Source organism: Macrobrachium nipponense, chromosome 13 (genome assembly GCF_015104395.2).
Source record: "Macrobrachium nipponense isolate FS-2020 chromosome 13, ASM1510439v2, whole genome shotgun sequence".
In the NCBI taxonomy this organism is placed as follows: Eukaryota; Metazoa; Arthropoda; class Malacostraca; order Decapoda; family Palaemonidae; genus Macrobrachium; species Macrobrachium nipponense.
In genome coordinates, this window is record NC_087206.1 from 15609993 (window position 1) to 15627626 (window position 17634).

General features: G+C 40.6%; 1 protein-coding gene and 3 non-coding genes across 4 annotated transcripts in view; 3 read left to right on the forward strand and 1 right to left on the reverse strand.

Annotated features, from left to right (window-relative positions):
* The window catches only part of LOC135225658 (uncharacterized), a 230601-nt gene that overhangs the window by 110547 nt on the left and 102420 nt on the right, over positions 1–17634 (forward strand). The window lies entirely within an intron of this gene.
* Positions 5771–5841, forward strand: Trnag-gcc (transfer RNA glycine (anticodon GCC)). The gene has a single exon. It is a non-coding gene; the product is annotated as a tRNA-Gly (tRNA).
* Positions 6339–6409, reverse strand: Trnag-gcc (transfer RNA glycine (anticodon GCC)). The gene has a single exon. It is a non-coding gene; the product is annotated as a tRNA-Gly (tRNA).
* On the forward strand, positions 6667–6737 carry Trnag-gcc (transfer RNA glycine (anticodon GCC)). The gene has a single exon. It is a non-coding gene; the product is annotated as a tRNA-Gly (tRNA).

The window sequence follows — 17634 nt, forward strand, 5'->3', positions numbered from 1 at the left end:
GAGAAAAAGTGCCTAAAAAAGGAGAAAGGAGGCCAGATAACCATTTAGAAATTTTGTAATTGAAAGCTCCGGCGCATGAAACGATGGGTCTGAATGGAAGATTGTCTTTGTGAGTTTTGGAAGACCATAAAAGTAGGGTAATTAGGATAATTACTTTAAATTTCTCTAATAGTTCATACTCTTTTTGTCTTGGCCAATTAATCTTACTTTCCCGAAAAAAATTCTGTGGAACTTTCTGGAGGGGATTTTTCGTCAGTTTTTCGTAAGTATTTGTGTCGCTAAGGAGCTGGTTGATTTTGTCGAGGTAGAAGTCTTTGTCCATTATTACAATTTTGCCGTCTTTGTCGGATCTACTTATTATAACATCTACTTTTTTAGCGAGTGGATGACTATCATGAATCTGCGGGGAACAGGAAATTTCTTATGAAGGTCAGTTAAAGCATTTAGTAACACTCCTTTTAAACATATCTCTTCACGGCTGTAGTTTTGTCAGATATGAATTTATCAAAAGCCACTATGAAGTCTAGGTTGTTTTTGCGGTCTGGCATAAGGGCAAAGGATAAGCCTAAATTTAAAACTAAATGTTGATTTACAGTAAGGGGGGTGTTGGATAAGTTTAAAACTTTGTCTTGTTGTTCAAGATTGTTCCATGTGCTATTATCTATTAGGTTATTTAACTTGCGTAAAAGTCTGTTGGAATGAGTCACGCTATTATAGGCAGCAATGTCAGAACAGAATGAAATCAGATACCTGTATATGTGGTCCGTAGTGAGGAGGCGAAGATTAGATTGAGTTCCATATCATCTCTGTGTAGCACGAAGAATGTCGTTTCTCGTACTGGTGATTCTTTCTTCCAGGAAGAATCAAAAGGGGCTTGGATATCAGATATCGTCGACGCAGTGTTCATTCAACCAACGCTTAAGAAGATTAAAGGAAGATTATCAGCGGGGTGACCTAAATTGGCTTACTTGTGGACAAATCTCTTGGTATAAATACCACCTTTTCTGTAAACTTTTCTCATTCATATACCTGAAGAGAGGCAGCAGTCTCTGAAATATAGTACTTTTCTCTCTACATTTTTGGTGTGTTTATGGGCTCCTTTTATTAGATGGAATTCTGTTGTTACAGAACATTTTTACCAGTCATACATATATATATATATATATATATATAATCTTTTATTATATAGATATATATAATATATATATATATATATATATATACTATATATATATATATCAAAGAGAGAGAGAGAGAGAGTGGGAGGCATATCCAAGGTAATGATCAGCTGGTATTGTTGTCATCTCTTCTTTCCCTCGAAATGGCCCCTCGGCTCCGGCGCTTGGCTATGTGCCAAAAATTTTATAATCTAATCTAATCCACCTTCGAGTTTGGTGGGTGGAACCACTCGAACATTAGTAAGAGAATGGTACCTCGGATTATCCCAAGTCCTTTTGACCGATTCCAATTCCTTGTTTCATGGACATTGGCGGATTTAGTGATACCACTTTTGTACAGGCAAATTACTTTTATACTTTTACTTTCCCTGTGACTTTTGACCGTTGACAAGGGAAATCCGAACTGGCCATCATCAATGAAAGTAGGAACTGGAATCTTTCAAAAGGACTTTTTATAATTCCAGACCTTAATACCAAGCTTATCAAATTCATCCTGGGTGGGAGGTAACGGGGGCAGTAAACAAAAACAACCCATCATTTCATTCAATATCAACTACTATGCTATCGTACAAATTTCTGTAATCGCCTGTTATCCGTATCATAGTCAAACCAAAATGACCAAGGACATGTAGTACGTTCTAGACGCTGCCCCTTTTCCCAGATTTGATTCATAAAACCTTGACCTAAGCTTGGACGTCGTGTAGATGCGGCAACACGCCACCACACCTTTCAATGCTAGGTTCTGATATCTAACCGTGAAGACGTAAAATTAACTGAAATCTGAAGAATTGAAATCATTTAGTAAAATGCTTTGATAAAAAGATGGGGTGAAGATAATCTAGTTTCTAATCACCTAAATAAAACATACTAACTCCCAATGTCTAGCTCAGACTCACCGATGAAAATAAATGAAACAGTGTGATAAAAAAAAAAAACTGTTATTGGTTCCTCAAGTGATGGCAGATTAACTCGGCCTTGTCCCGGAAGGGCCTCTTTCTTCTGGACAGCCCGGGGGAGGGATAAGTAGGCTTTTATGACCGGATTAAAGAACCCCGAATAGTGGAATGCAAATTATCTGTAGTCAGATTATAAGTTGGGGAGAAGTTTGGAAACGTAGCTATTGACACCCATATTGTGTACAGTGTTTCTGTGTGCACTATAAGTCATATTATATACTTGACACTCATGCATACTCATATATATATTGTTCCTCTTGTAGTGTTGTTAGGGTGCTCCTCTAACGTTATATTTTATCAATGTCAAAATTGTTGGGTTCGAATTTCTGTATATGGCATCAGTGTTCAAAAGAGGGTAAAGTAGAATACAAAGAAAACAGCTCTCTCTCTCTCTCTCTCTCTCTCTCTCTCTCTCTCTCTCTCCACAACTTAGACCAAAGGGTAAATTGATTAAGAAAATGGTAATAGATAAATTTCATCATCTGTTTTTATAGATTTTCCTTTATCGATGTAATGAAACTGCCAACGTTGTCAAATAAGAAATCTTAGGACCGGAAATTACTGGCAACCCATTCAGAATCATTACACATATTCATACTTTATTGTCTTTACCTTGTTTACCCTCTGTTTTAATTTTTCATTGTTATCACTATCGGATGAATTTTCAGCAATGTTGCGCAAGAATTTTGTACATCACTTTCCTTTCGAATATGGTACTTGTGCATTGTTTCATAAATGAAAGTTTGTGCGTTCTACATCTAACCTCTTGTTCTGTAATGTTCCAGTACATTTTATTATATTTCAGTAGGAAAAATATCAATAAATTACAATTACGTACTTATCGTTTTTCATTTGCGCTAGAGCTGGAAAAGAAAAACAGAAGAAAACAACTCATGACTGATGCTAAGTTGGCTTAGAAAGGATTATAGCCCCTCTACCCCCTGCATTGAAAGACCAAAATTCCGTGTAAATGAACGACCAGCCAGCAGCGTGTTGTCTCGCTACATAGCAAGTCGCAAAGTGATTGATGAATTCTCGCTTTAGATTTAGAAAATCAGGAAAATTATGATGAAAGGGATTCGGGAGTAAGAGTTTTTGTTTGGATAAGGTCGACAACACTTCCTCAGACCTAGAGAGAATACATTATAGATGATTTACCTTGAAAGAAAGGCAGGAAAAATCAATCGTATATATACGTACTAAACGTCGCCTTCAGAACATGTTATTGTCATTACTAATCAGGACAAAACATACTTATGACTGACCTATAAGTTCTTGATCCAGTAATGCATAGGTCTGTGGTTCAAATTCTAAAAGGAGAACTTTGTCTGTAGCTTTTATTTCCAAACGAGATTGCATGCTTATAATGTAGAAGTAGTTGTAGTACAGTTTATGGTAATTTGAAGTGGAGCCTAGGAAATGGTCACAGTCTACTGTATAGCTGCAGAAGTGGTTGTCGGTGAACTGTGCATTATATTCCACCATTTATTAGCAACTACTGCCATGATTGCTAATCCCTATTAGTGTTTTTAATACCCCACAGTCATCAACTTTATTCATATACTATATTCTGAAAATTTGAATTAGCCAGGAATCGAACCCGGGCCTCCCGCATGACAAGCAAGAATTCTACCACTGAACCACCGATGCCTAGAAAATGTCTTTAAAATTGTTGCCATTTGTTGATCCTAATACTGTCTAGGCACTGTCAACTTAAATTAACATCTCCAGTCGATAAGCTGGTGATGCCAGAGCTAAGTTGATCGCTTGTGATGCTGGTAGTGGCGTTTTATTTTCAGCATGAAAAGGGATGAATAAAAAGTATAGGCTTTCACTGCCATCTAAAGCATTGGTGGTTCAGTGGTAGAATTCTCGCCTGCCACGCGGGAGGCCCGGGTTCGATTCCCAGCCGATGCAAAATTTAAAATATAGGAGGGAATCCAGGTTGATTTAAAATTGCTGATGTTAATATCACAACTTTAACAGTAATGGGGATATTAAGCAATATGGAGATTGTTATTACTAATCGGGACAAAACATACTTGTGACTGACCTGTAAGGTATTGATCCAGTAATGCGTAGGTTTGTGGTTCAAATTCTAAAAGGAGAACTTAGTTTGTAGCTTTTATTTCCAAACAAGATTGCTTGCTTATAATTTAGAAGTAGTTGTAGTACAGTTTATATCTAAGTAAAGCATGGTAATTTGAAGTGGTAGTCATGTAAAATGGAGCCAAGGAAATTGTCACAGTCTACTGTATAGCTGCAGAAGTGGTTGTTGTAGAACAGTGCATTATATTCCACCATTTATTGGTACCAATAACCATGATTGCAAATCCCTAATAGTGTTCTTTCTACCCTACAGTCCTTACCTTTCTTATTCTACTATCATAAAATTTATATATATATTCTAAAAATTTGCATCGGCCGGGAATCGAACTCAGGCCTCCCGCGTGGCAGGCGAGAATTCTACCACTGAACCACCGATGCCTAGAAAATATTAACAAAATTGTTGCCATTTGTTGATCATAATACTGTCTAGACACTGTCAACTTTAAGAAAGCCAGTTGTCGGTGGTTGCCAATTCCCGTTTTCTATATCTGAATGTCATGCTATGTTGTACGCTATAGGCTTAGAAAAATTCCTTGTATTATTTAATGGAGGATTGCTTGTGATGCTGTTATTGACGTTTTATTTTCAGCATCAACAGGGATGAATAAAAAGTAAAAGATTTCAGTGCCTTCTCAAGCATCGATGTTTCAGTGGTAGAATTCATGCCTGTCACGCGGGAGGCCTGGGTTCGATTCCTGGCCGATGCAAAATTTTGAATGGAAGAGGGAATCCAGGATGATTTAAAATATCTGATGTTAATGTTAGAAGTTAAACAGATCCTCCTTGATAGTGTTAAAACTGGGGACGTATTATTAAGCCAGCTTGATCAGCTGTTGTATTTCCGCAATGGGGATATTAAGCAATGTGAAGATTGTTGTTATTACTAATTAGGACAAAACATACTTATGACTGACCTATAAGTTATTGATCCAGTAATGCATAGGTCTGTGGTTCAAATTCTAAAAGGAGAACTTTGTCTATAGCTTTTATTTCCAAACGAGATTGCATTCTTATTATGTAGAAGTAGTTGTAGTACATTTATGGTAATTGGATGGTATTCATGCAAAATGGAGCCAAGGAAATGGTCAGTCTACTGTATAGATGTATAAGTGGTTGTCGTTGAACTGTGCATTATATTCCACCATTTATTAGTACAAACTACCATGATTGCCAACCCCTATTAGTTTTTTTTTACCTCACAGTCTTTACTTTTCTTATTCTACTCCTATCAACTTTATTTATATATATTCTAAAAATTTGAATTAGCCGGGAATCGAAAACGGATCTCCCGCGTGGCAGGCGAGAATTCTACCACTGGACCACCGATGCCTAGAAAATGTCTGCAAAATTGTTGCCATTTGTTGATCCTAATACTGTCTAGGCACTGTCAACTTTAAATTAACATCTCCAGTCGATAAGCTGGTGTCTGGCAGAGCTGAGTTGATCGCTTGTGATGCTGGTAGTGACGTTTTATTTTCAGCATGAAAAGGGATGAATAAAAAGTAAAAGCTTTCATTGCTTTCTCAAGCATCGGTGGTTCAGTGGTAGAATTCTCGCCTGCCACGCGGGAGGCCCGGGTTCGATTCCCGGCCGATGCAAAATTTAAAATTTAGGAGGGAATCCTGGTCTTAATTGTCAACCAGTTTGATCAACTGTTGTATTACAGTAATGGGGATAGTAAGCAATATGGAGATTGTTGTTACTAATCGGGACAAAACATACTTGTGGCTGACCTATAAGGTATTGATCCAGTAATGCATAGGTTTATGGTTCAAATTCTAAAAGGAGAATTAGTCCCTGGCTTTTATTTCCAAACGAGATTGCATGCTTATAATTTAGAAGTAGTTGTAGTAGAGTTTATATCTAAGTAAAGCATGGTATTTTGAAGTTGTAGTCATGCAAAATGGAGCCAAGGAAATGGTCACAGTCTACTGTATAGCTGCAGAAGTGGTTGTTGGAGAACAGTGCATTATATTCCACCATTTATTGGTACCAATAACCATGATTGCAATCCCTAATAGTGTTCTTTCTACCCTACAGTCCTTACCTTTCTTATTCTACTATCATGATCTTTATATTATATGTTCTAAAAATTTGCATCGGCCGGGAATCGAACCCGGGCCTCCCGCGTGGCAGGCGAGAATTCTACCACTGAACCACCGATGCCTAGAAAATGTATGCAAAATTGTTGCCATTTGTTGATCATAATACTGTCTAGGCACTATCAACTTTAAGAAAGCCAGTTGTCGGTTGTTGACAATTCCCGTTTTCTATATCTAAATTTCATGCTATGTTGTGCACCATAGGCTTTGAAAAACTCCCTTATTATTTAATAGAGGATTACTTGTGATGCTGTTATTGAAGTTTTATTTTCAGCATCAACAGGAATGAATGAAAAGTAAAAGATTTCAGTGCTTTCTCAAGCATCGGTGGTTCAGTGGTAGAATTCTCGCCTGCCACGCGGGAGGCCCGGGTTCGATTCCCGGCCGATGCAAAATTTTGAATGGAGGAGGGAATCCAGGGTAATTTAAAATAGCTGATAGTGTTTAAACTGGGGACTTAACATTCAACCAGCTTGATCAGCTGTTGTATTTCCGCAATGGGGATATTAACCCATAAACGCCGAAGAGGTAAAAAAAAAATTGTCTCTCGTGTGCCAGAGGTGTTTCAGAGTGAGCGCGGAAGCGGAAAAAATATTTTTTTCAAAAAATCACAGCGCGCTTAGTTTTCAAGATTAAGAGTTCATTTTTGGCTCCTTTTTTTGTCATTGGCTGAAGTTTAGTATGCAACCATCAGAAATGAAAAAAATTATCATTATCATATATAAATAATGCGATATATGATAGCGCAAAAACGAAATTCCATATATAATTGTATTCAAATCGCGCTGTGCGCAAAACGGTTAAAGGTAACAAGTTACTTTTTTTTTCGTTGTAATGTACACTAAATTGCGATCATTTTGGTATATAACACACTGTAAAACAATAAAAGCAACACAGAGAAAATATTATCACAAAATAATGCATGAATTCGTAACGCGCGGACGTAAACAAATATTTGTTTCAAAAATTCACCATAAATCTAAATATTGTCCTAGTGACTTCCAATTTCTTTCAAAATGAAGACAAATGATTGAATATTACTATACTGTAAGAGTATTAGCTTACAATTGCAGTTTTCGACCATATCTGACGAGTTAAAGTTGACCGAATGTCGAATTTTTTTATATATATATTTTTTATATGCAGTTATTTCGGAAATAAGAATAGCTACAACCTTCAAATATTTTTTGTTTTATTCTACATAAAATTGCGCACATTTTCACATATAAAAGTCTATGAAATGCCTAATATGAAATGGAGCAAATATTCCGAGAAAGGGACGTACGCATTTCGGAGATTTGTGGCGGAGAATCCGCGCGCTGAGGGAAGGAAAGATTTTTTTTCAAATTCACCATAAATCTAAATATTTTGCTAGAGACTTCGAATTGGTTTCAAGATGAAGATAAATGACTGAATATTACTAGACTGTAAGAGCTTTAGCTTACAATTGCGTTTTTCGACGATTTCGGTAGAGTCAAATTTGACCTAAGGTTGAAATTTTGGCAATTATCGTTATTTATATGAAAATATCTCAAAACTGATAAAAGCTACAACTATGGGTTGTTTTTAGTTGTATTGTGCATGAAATTGCGAACATTTCCATATATAAAACTTTATATAACGGCTAATTTTAAAATGGTACAAACATTACCACAATCGCATGTATGATTTTTTTCGGAAGAGTTACCGCGTGGACGTAAAGAAAAAGTTTTTTCATAAATTCACCATAAATCGAAATATTGTGCTAGAGACTTCCAATTAGTTGCAAAATGAAGGTAAATGATTGAATATTACTAAAATAAATATAAGAGTTTTAGCTTACAATTGCGTTTTTCGACCATTTCGGTAGAGTCAAAGTTGACCGAAGGTTGAAATTTTGGCAATTATCGTTATTTATGTGAAAATATCTCAAAACTGATATAAGCTACAATCATGAGTATTTTATTGTTGTATTCTACATAAAAATGCACACATTTTCATATATAATACTTCATGTAACTGCTAATTTACAATGGTACAAAAATTATGTCAAAGTGACGAAATAATTTCCGAGATGTGTCACAGATACTTTTTAGTGCGGCAAGAAAGAAATTCGCGCTTGCGCGCCTGCGTAACGATTGTAAACAAAACAACACCTTGATCCGTGAACTCCCAGCATCCTCCAAGGCGCGTGATTCAAAAGTTTTAGGCTGGTAGGCCTAAAAGTATTTTTCTGCGAATTTAAAAAAAAAACTTTTGTAAGTCGACGTAAAATACGTCCAGTCGGCACACGAGAGAGAAAAAATGTAGACGTAAAATACGTCCAGTCGGCAGTAAAGGGTTAAGCAATATGGAGATTGTTGTTATTACTAATCAGGACAAAACATACTTATGACTGACCTATAAGTTATTGATCCAGTAATGCATAGGTCTGTGGTTCAAATTCTAAAAGGAGAACTTTGTCTGTAGCTTTTATTTCCAAACGAGATTGCTTGCTTATTATGTAGAAGTAGTTGTAGTACAGTTTATGGTAATTGGATGGTATTCATGCAAAATGGAGCCAAGGAAATGTTCAGTCTACTGTATAGCTGTATAAGTGGTTGTCGTTGAACTGTTCATTATATTCCACCATTTATTAGCACCAACTACCATGATTGCCAATCCCTATTTGTGTTCTATCTACCCTGCAGTCTTTACCTTTGTTATTCTTCTATCATCAATTTTTTAAAATTTATATTCTAAAACTGTGCATTGGCCGGGAATCAAACCCGGGCCTCCCGCGTGGCAGGCGAGAATTCTACCACTGAACCACCGATGCCTAGAAAATGTGTACCAAATTGTTGCCATTTTTTTATCTTAATACTGTCAAGTCACTGTCAACTTAAAGAAAGCCAGTTTTCGCTGGTTGTCAATTCCCATTTTCTATTTTTATTTTTTATGCTATGTTGTACACTCTGGGCTTTGAAAAATTCCTCTATCTTTTCATGGTAATATTATAGTTCCTTATTGCACTCTATAACTACTGTATAGTTTAACACACTATTTCGAACATGTAAGGTTAAGCACTCCTTAATTTTTAGGGAGTGCTTGTCTTTACATGATCATATGTAGTGCTAGGCCTTGTAATGAGGCGCACTGCGAGGTTATTAAGACCTGCGATGTTATACGCAAGTATCGTGTTGTATATTTCCCATCCTCGTCGGAGATTGCGACGATAATTTCTAAGTCAGTATCTTTTTTGGGTATAAAGGCGGAGATGTTTCAAACTCGTGATGATAACATTAACAATATATTTGCGAAACTACATCTCTTGAGTAGAGGCAAGAAGGTGGTTAAGAGAACTTGATTCTAGGGGGGGAAGTAGAGTTCTGAGTTACAATGCATTTACAAAATCATAGGAGAGCAAAGCTTAGCCCAGCATAATAACATACAGACAGACGAACATGTGAGAGGAAATCAAGTAGACGTCTGTGGGTTATAGGTTAATAGGTTCTCACAACAATGGATTTGATTATCACAGGCAAATGCAAACCAGGGCGTCGCTGATACAACACGCCAAGGCCTAGCTTGCATTCTGTTTATCAATCTTTATCACACTCCTTGCTATCTCAACAGTGACCCCTTGGGTCATTGGCTTATTTATATATGGAATATATATATTTTTAAATGTAACCCTTACATTAATTGCTCGGTCGGCTACAAAACCAAACACTGAACATTAAAGTTTAACTTGTATATGACTCATAGGAGTGTGATAGAGAAATTAATGTGAATATATAGTTAACCCATAGTTACCAGCAAGTGGTTAAGGAATGATATGCAACTGATTATATGTAAAAAAAATCAGATGTATATAAATACTCATAAGTAAAAAGAATAATACATGGGAGATACAGATCCACGTACAAGATAAATGCATATGATATCATACTAATATTAACGGTAACATGTCATACATAATGATAGTTATATACTGTTAGTCATGAGAATACATATTCAACAGAAAGTACTGCCGTACGTCTGATGATTGCATGAGACAAGAATTACATTCTAAAAATCATATATGGTTAAGAAGTAAATGGTACCAAAAATGTGATAAGATAAAAGGTAACTGATTAAGAATAGGTGCTACCTGATTAGTATATTCATGTATATAATGATTCAAGTAAGATAATAGGTAACTGATTAAGAATAGTTGCTACCTGATTAATATAAAAATAGATTCAGATAAGTGTGCACATCATATAGATTCCTGGTGCGTACATGCACAGACATATTGATTCGTTGTAGAACTTCAATTGATTATATTAGGTGCGCTACCAGATATATTGAATGATAAATGATAATTAAGCTTCTCATACTATACACTTGGAATGCAATGTCACGGAGGTTCCTGTTACACATTTAGCCAGCGTTCAAACCGCTTTTCACACAAAACACAATTCCAAACAACTTCTCCCGAGTCAAATGAAATGGCCAGTTTCAAGTAGCGCTAAAGTCAAATGCCTTAAGGGCTAATGGGAAAGTGTCAGGGCCTGTTATGACATTCTGTTGATGATCCATTCTTGTTTGCCTCAACCTACACCAAGCAAATACGTTAGCGGTGACCAGAACCACCACCAACTCGTATGTCACAGCCAGCAGTGTGTAGAACCGTAGATCCTCGTTGACATGGTAAGCCCTTGAAGTGCGGTCCATACCAGACAGTTTTGATAGTTGATGGGCCACTTTCGCGTTGTATGGAAGGATTAAAGCTGGGATGATGGTACTCGACCAAGAAAAATTCGCGAAGTAAGCTCGTTCCCTTATGATGGTGCTTACTCCACAGACCGTGTAGTTATGCGTCACTCCACTGCAGCCGTCCGCAGCGACAAACATCCGTGAAGAGGCCGTTGATCCGTCCGGGCATGCGACATGAAACCCTGCTCTGTCGTATCATATCCTCGATCCGTTATTCAGCCTGTAAGCGAACTTATAATCGTCAAAAGGGTAAAGTTGTTTCAGACATTGTTCACGTGTATGAGAGAGAGAGAGCCGTTTAGCACTAGACCTAACTCGCATGAATCCCCTGATATATTGTGGAATTCAAAGGAGTCAGCTGTACAAACATTATTACCCATGGCATCTGAACAGTGAGTGAACCTATCCAGATCTCTGATAACCATAAATGTTTCCTTATTAGGGGAAATCAATACGTATCCTGTCAGATTAGATATTACTGGTAATGATCTATTCGTCATGAAAGTAGGAAACGGCGCAATTTTGTAAGATTGCCAGGCATCAGAAGAATTAAAAGGAATGTTAATCATGATCCTGTAATTTTCAACACTTACTGATATTAAGCTATAATAAAATTCTATCTTATGTGCATCTAACAAAGGAATATAACCAAGTTTCTCTCGTCTGTTCTTTAAAGTTAATGTTAAATCTTTGATAGGCAAGAGATGTGGTGAAAGAACACCCCTTGTGATAGCTTCCGCATAGTCTTTTGATTTTTCAATAAAATGTGAAATTTTTGTACGGATATGGTCTACCTTAGAACTGTAATATGCTAATGTTGCCAGCAGGTGTTGCTCATCCATCATCTGATTGATATTACTGGAATGTTCGTTCACCAATGTCATAAGTTGATTGATTGATTATTTTTAAATATGTAACTGACCTGGCATTTATATACATAGCTATATTCTCTGACGTCATGATGTCACGACAGATTTTTCTAAACTCGCGGCAATCGCAGACAGTCGGTCAGGTGATCGTTACCTGTACGCCCTCTAGATAGTTACCTGGAAACCTCAGATTTTCTCTGTCACCCGAGCCGACAACATCGCTGTTGTTGGCTCCTTGATAGGTTTTTCGCTGCTCGCTAGAGTATTTCATTGTTTGGTGAAGTATTTTATTGGCTTTCGCTGTTGTTGACTTGGATTGATTTTGGATTTGTTTTTGGATTACTCAATTAACGATGTCGGACTCTGGAGTTGTTTATCGAGTCTGCAGTAAGGGGGGGTGTAGAGTTAGACTTCCCAAAGCTTCTCTGGATCCCCACACACTTTGTGTGAATTGTAGAGGCCGCAATTGCACGTTTGAGAATAGGTGTGATGAGTGCATGATTTTGGATGATAAAGAGTGGAAGGAGTTGGACAGGTATGTCTGTAAACTTGAGAGAGATAGGGTTAGAAGAACTAAGAAGTTCCCTTTCCCGTTCATCTGCTAATCAGGAAGTGGTAGATAACCCCATAGGTCCTTCCCCTGTTCCTTCTGAATGTCATTTAGTAGAGGTAGCAGCTCCCGAACCTGTCATCGAGTCGGGGGCAAAGGACTCAGCTATTGCAGGTATTCAAGCGGTTCTTGAAAGAATGGGACAACAAATTGCCTCTCTTACTGAGCAGGGCAATCGTACCTGGACTGTTGTAAGTGCTTTGAGTGCAGGTACAAAAGTCAGTGTCAGTGACAAGTTAAGTGTTAGTGCCAGTGTAGTGGAGGGTGCGTCCGATCGGTCTTGTCGCGCTTCTAGACCTAGACCTCTTACAAGCTCCTGGACCCATGGGAGACGTAAAGTCGAAAGTCGAAGGGAGGCGAGAGGCTCTAGTATCCGGTCGGGCGTGCCCTTGATCAAACCTGTTGACGCCTCCCAGGTTGCTTCAGACATCCCTAGAAAAGGCGTGTCAAGTGTTTTTGGTTCGTCATCCAACGACGTCTCCCCTTGTCGAGGATGGCGACACTCTACGCCTTCTCGTCCTCTCAAGAGGAAGTTACCTCGTGACAGTGCAGTCTCGTCCGATGAGCAACTGCCAGGCTGCAGTCACTGGAGTTCTCCGGAGAGATTTTCGTCATCGGAAGATTCCCCAGCTAAACAGAGCAAGGCAGCTCCATCGATGCACGCTCCTCTTCCGCCTTCGGCTTGGGAGGAATTACCAAGGGAGCTTCCTACCGAGCGTTCACAGGAAGCATTAGATAAATCTGCTCCTCCGGTTACAGATTGTGCGGGCGAATCGGACCAGTCATCTTCGTCCTCTAAGGGCGATAAAACCAAGGATATGCTGCAAGGCATGCAGCAGCAGCTGTCAGCCCTGATGGAAAAGCTGCAAGAACTGAAGCGTCAGCTTGACGCCCCGGAACTTATGAAGACTTCGCTAAGCGTCAGCAGCAAGAAGATTGCGAACAAGCATGACGCTTATGAAACACTGGGACATGACGTTCACGCGCGCAACGCTTCCGAGCATGATGCCATCGCGGAACGTGACACCAGCGTGCGTGAGAGGAATGTATGTGACACCGACGCTCGTAAGCGTGACGCCCCGGTTGATCATAGTCCCAAGGAGCACATTGGTACCAACGACACTCCTGCTGTTCTGAAGAAGAGACGAAAGAGCAAGCTCCCCCTTCTGACTATAAGACCCTTATGCTCCTGTTTCAAGAACTTTTTGAAACAGACTTCAAGCCCGCAGCCCCTCATTCTCCCCTGTCTCAGTTCCTTTGTGGGAGGACTCAGAAGAAGGCTTCTTTTACGAAGATGGTCCTTTCCATTTCTGCCAAGAAAGCTCTCGCAAAGATGAACGAATGGATGAAAGACAAAAAGGAGCGAGGCAAAACTGCATTCGTTTTTCCCCCTGCAAGATTGGCCTCAAAATCTAGTGTTTGGTACGAGACTGGAGAAATCCTGGGCCTGGGAGTTCCTGCCTCCTCTCAGGCAGATTTCTCCAGTATCGTTGATGCCAATCGTAGGCACGCCTTGTGTGCAGCGAAGATTATGTGGACGATGCAAGAGTTTGATCATTTGCTGAAGGGCTTGTTCAGAGTGTTTGAGGTCCTGAACTTTCTCGACTGGTCTCTGAGTGCTCTCGCCAAGAAAGTGGAAGCGAAGGACTCCCCGGACGTACCAAATCTCTTGAGCGTGGTGTCTTGTCTGGACAAGGCGTTACGAGATGGAACGAATGAAGTGGCAGCGATTTTCACGGAAGGGATCGTGAAGAAAAGGTCCCTCCTCTGCTCCTTTACGGCTAAAGGGGTCACACAAGTACAAAGAGCAGAGCTTTTGTTTGCCCCCTTTTCTAAATTTCTTTTCCCTCATGAGGTTATAAGGGATATTGCCACCTCACTTACACAGAAGACCACACAGGACCTGATCTCGATGGCAGCCAGCGGGGCTTTGCCTTCTTCGTTTGCGGCCAAGAGAGCGAGAGAGGAGAAACAGCCGCAACAGTTATTTCGAGGTAACAGTCCCGAGGTACGTCGGGAACTACTAGGAAGTCCTCCAGAAAAGGCGGCAAGCCCCCTTCCAAAAGGAGGCCATAAAATGAAAGTCCTCCAGACACAAATTGGAGCCAGACTTTCAATGTTTTGGGAAGCCTGGAGAGCCAGAGGGGCAGACAACTGGACCCTTCAAATCCTCAGGGAGGGCTTCAAGATCCCGTTTTCCACCAAACCTCCTATAGTATTAGATTCCCTCGACTTGACGGCGAGTTACAAGGATGTCAACAAGAGACTCGCGTTGAAGGAACAAGTAGAGCTTATGCTCTTAAAAAAGGCGATAGAACATGTTTCACCCCAAGAGAACCCGGGGTTCTACAATCGACTGTTCTTGGTACCCAAGAGCTCGGGAGGATGGAGACCCGTCCTGGACGTCAGTGCCCTGAACGCCTTCGTCGTGAAGACGAAATTCACGATGGAGACAACGCAATCAGTGCTGTTGGCGTTAAGACCAGGAGATTGGATGGTCTTATTAGACCTACAGGACGCTTATTTTCATGTCCCCATCCACCCGAGCTCTCGGAAGTACCTCAGGTTCTTATTCGAAGGAAAAGTATTCCAGTTCAGGGCTCTATGCTTTGGTCTCAGCACGGCACCGCAAATATTTACGGGAATTATGGCGAATGTAGCCAAATGGCTGCACGAAGGGGGATCCGCATCTCACTTTATCTAGACGATTGGCTTCTCAGAGCCAGCTCCAAGAAGCAATGTCTAGAGGAACCTGGAAATAACTTGAACCTAATACAGGAACTAGGATTAGTGGTGAACATGGAGAAGTCTCGATTGGAACCTTCTCAATCGATCATTTATTTAGGAGTTCTGATGAACTCTCAGGATTTTTGGGCTTCTCCCTCCCAGGAGAGACAAGACCGATGCCTGACTCGGGTGCAGGAAGTCCTGGGGAGACAACAATGTTCGGCGAGGGAATGGATGAGTCTTCTGGGGACCATTTCCTCGATCGAGCAGTTCGTCTCCCTGGGAAGACTGCCCCTCAGACCTCTGCAATTTTACCTTAACAAGAATTGGAAAAGGAAAGAACAAAGACTTTCAGACACCTTCCCAATTTCAGCAGAGGTCAAAAACGATTTAAAGTGGTGGATGGATTCAGCGAAGCTGGGAGAGGGAGTCTCACTTCAACAAGTGAACCCACAGCTAACACTGTTCTCGGACGCATCCGACCTAGGCTGAGGAGCAACACTAGCGAACAGAGAGATTTCGGGGCGATGAAACGAGACCGAGAAATCGTGGCACATCAACAAGAAAGAGCTGATGGCCGCCTTTCTAGCTCTTCAGGCATTCGAAGAGTGTGTGGCAGACAAAGTAGTGGAACTAAGCATGGACAACGTGACTGCTCTAGCGTATGTCAAAAAGCAAGGAGGCACCCACTCCTTTTCCCTGAACGAAACAGCCAGGAATCTTTTGTTATGGGCAAAGGAAAGAAATATTGTTCTCCGAACGAGATTTGTACAGGGAGAGCTGAATGTCAGGGCGGACCTTTTGAGCCGAAAGAACCAGGTCCTTCCGATGGAATGGACTCTCAAGTTGGTGGTATGCAAAACTCTATGGGGGTTATGAGGTCAGCCCTCCATAGACTTGTTTGCGACCAACAAGACAAAAAGAATGCAGGCGTTCTGCTCTCCGGTTCCAGACCCACAAGCAGTGGCAGTAGACGCGTTCCTCATGGACTGGAAAGGGCTGGATCTGTATGCCTTCCCACCTTTCAAAGTGTTGCACAAAGTGTTGAAGAAGTTCACACAGTCCGAAGGAGCCAGAATGACCCTGATAGCCCCGTACTGGCTGACGCGAGACTGGTTCGCAGAGATGAGCAGTGGCTAGTGGACGTTCCAAGAACCCTTCCGTGGCTTCCAGATCTGCTCAGACAACCCCACTTCAAACGGTATCACAAGAATACCCGCGGTCTGCATCTAACTGCCTTTCGACTGTCGAAAAACTCCTTAGAGCTAGAGGCTTTTCGCGAAAGGCAGCTAAAGCTATCGCCAGATCGAGGAGGACGTCGACCATCAACGTCTACCAGTCGAAGTGGGAGGTATTTAGAAGCTGGTGCAAGGAGAAGAAGGTGTCCTCGTCCAACACGTCTGTGAGCCAGATCGCAGACTTCCTTCTTCACTTAAAACTTAAAGTAGGTCTAGCCACGACTACGATTAAGGGATATAGAAGCATGCTGGCTTCAGTCTTTAGACATAGAGGACTGGACTTGTCTAGTGATCAGGACCTCCACGACCTGATTAGATCTTTTGACACTACTAAGCAAAAGAGTGAACAACTACCAGGATGGAACCTGGGCGTAGTGTTAAGGTTTTTGATGTCTGACAAGTTTGAACCAATCCAGGAAAGCTCTTTCAGGGACTTAACCAGAAAGACACTTTTTCTGGTTGCTCTCGCTACTGCAAGGAGAGTAAGCGAGATTCAAGCTATGGACAAATGGGTGGGAATTAGCAAATCCAAAGCGGTTTGTTCGACCACCTTAGGTTTCTTAGCCAAGAACGTGACACCAACCAATCCTTGGCCTAGATCGTTTACTATTCCCAGCCTTCGAGACTTTGCAGGCCAGGAACGTGAAAGGACCCTTTGTCCAGATATGCAAAGACGTCAGGGGGACTTTTGACAACTTATGGTGTTCCGTCAAAGACCCCAAGAGGCCTATGTCAAAGAACGCTTTGGCCTTCTTTATTAGAAGTGTGATTCAGGAAGCACACATTGAGTGCAATGAAACTTTTTACAAGGCGCTAAGGGCAAAAGCCCATGAAGTTCGAGCAGTCTCGACATCAGTGGCATTTAGGGAGAATCAGTCTCTAAAAGCCATTTTAGACGCAACGTACTGGAGAAGCAGCTCCGTCTTTTCTTCATCCTATCTTAGACAGATAGAAACAGTCTATGAAGATTGCAGAACCCTTGGGCCGTTCGTAGCCACTGGCTCGGTGATAGGTGAAGGAGTTGATGCCTCTAATCCTACATGTTAGGCCCTTAATGTTTTTGTGGTTGTCTGTTGAAGATTAGGGGAGACCTTCAACAGTCTAGAGTATACGTGTGTTATTTCAA